The following is a 1,632-nucleotide window of genomic DNA, read 5'->3' as shown; positions in this document are numbered from 1 at the left end:
AACTGTTGTTCTGACAGGTGCTCTAGCTGTGGCACGTGCCATTCCTCGCCCTCTACCTCGACCTCTACCTCGACCTCTACTTTGGCCCCGGCCTCTCGCGGCCCTAGCAGAATGCGCAGGTATCTGCTCACCTGACCCTGTAGCACGTGTCCTCACCATCTATGAGAGATTATTGATACAAAGGCTCAAACTCCAAAATCAACAAATTCCGCACGACAGGAATGAAATAAGTGGAAATTTTCTAACAGTTCTATAGCCACTCGAAGACAAGTACATACGTCTTCGTACCGATCCGCAAGACTCTACTAGATTCGTTCGTGACTCGTATAACCAATGAACCTAGAGCTTTGATACCAACTTGTCACGACCGAAAATTTCACCACAGACGTCTTGATGGCACTTATTCTCTACGACTAGGTAAGCCGATTACAATTTCATTTCGAGCTTTTTTTTTAAACATATAATTTAATACAAGTGTCGAAACCAACAGTGAAAATAATTATAACAACCTCCCAAGACTAGTAATACATAGTCATGAACTCTAACTGAATACATGCAATGATCTCAAGGATCGAATATACAATATTGTTCGAATAAGAGTTCATAGTACAATATAATGGAAAGACTCCAAGGGACTGCAACGACCAAGCAGTCCTACCTTGAATCCTTGCGATCACACTCTAATCTCTATCCAAATCCGATATATCCAATACCTGGCTCTGCACAAAAATATGCAGAAGTGTAGTATGAGTACACAGTCAGTACCCAGTAAGTATCAAGACTATCCCTGATGGACTAGTGACGAGGTACAGTCAAGACACTCACTAGTCAAATAACGTGTGCAATATAGCATACAAAAATAATAGAAAATAAATAACAGTGATGGCAACAATAATCAACTTGTGACATAAACAGAAAGGCAACAAGAAAATCATAAATATTGCTCAAACGAATAATAAACACAAGTACAGCTAATTAATCAAGTCCTTCAAAATATACATCTTTTATCTATAAGTTTTTCAAATAAAAATCTTTAGAATGTAATCCGTACAATTAAATATATCCCAAATATGCTTCCTTCAAATAAATATCTTACGAATATAATTCTTTCAAATAAATATCTTTCAAATATAATTTTTCAAGTAAATATCTTTCGAATATAATTCTTTCAAGTAAATACCTTTCGAATATAATTCTTTCAAGTAAAATTCACCATGTGACACCTCATTTAACTTTTCCGGTGTGAGAAATATATTTAAGATATCATATAAAATGGCACGGTAACACCTTCGTGCATTTATCTCATTAAATTCATAACTTTCCTGGTGTGGGGAATATATCCAACATATAACATCGAATGGCACGGTAATACCTTCGTGCACTTGTCTCATTATATATATATATATATATATATATATATATATATATATATATATATATATATATATATATATATATATATATATATATATATATATATATATATATATGTAGATCAAATCAATTGGCACGGCAACACCCTTCGTACATTTATCTCTTTCTCACCGAGCATACATATAACAGTACCAACTAGGTGGAAGAATGCCAATAACAATAAAAGAAATAAAGTGTGAGGCACACAGGAAGCAACAA

The sequence above is a fragment of the Nicotiana tabacum genome, chromosome 24 (assembly GCF_000715075.1).
Source record: "Nicotiana tabacum cultivar K326 chromosome 24, ASM71507v2, whole genome shotgun sequence".
NCBI lineage: Eukaryota > Viridiplantae > Streptophyta > Magnoliopsida > Solanales > Solanaceae > Nicotiana > Nicotiana tabacum.
Note: the sequence above shows the minus strand (reverse complement) of the source record.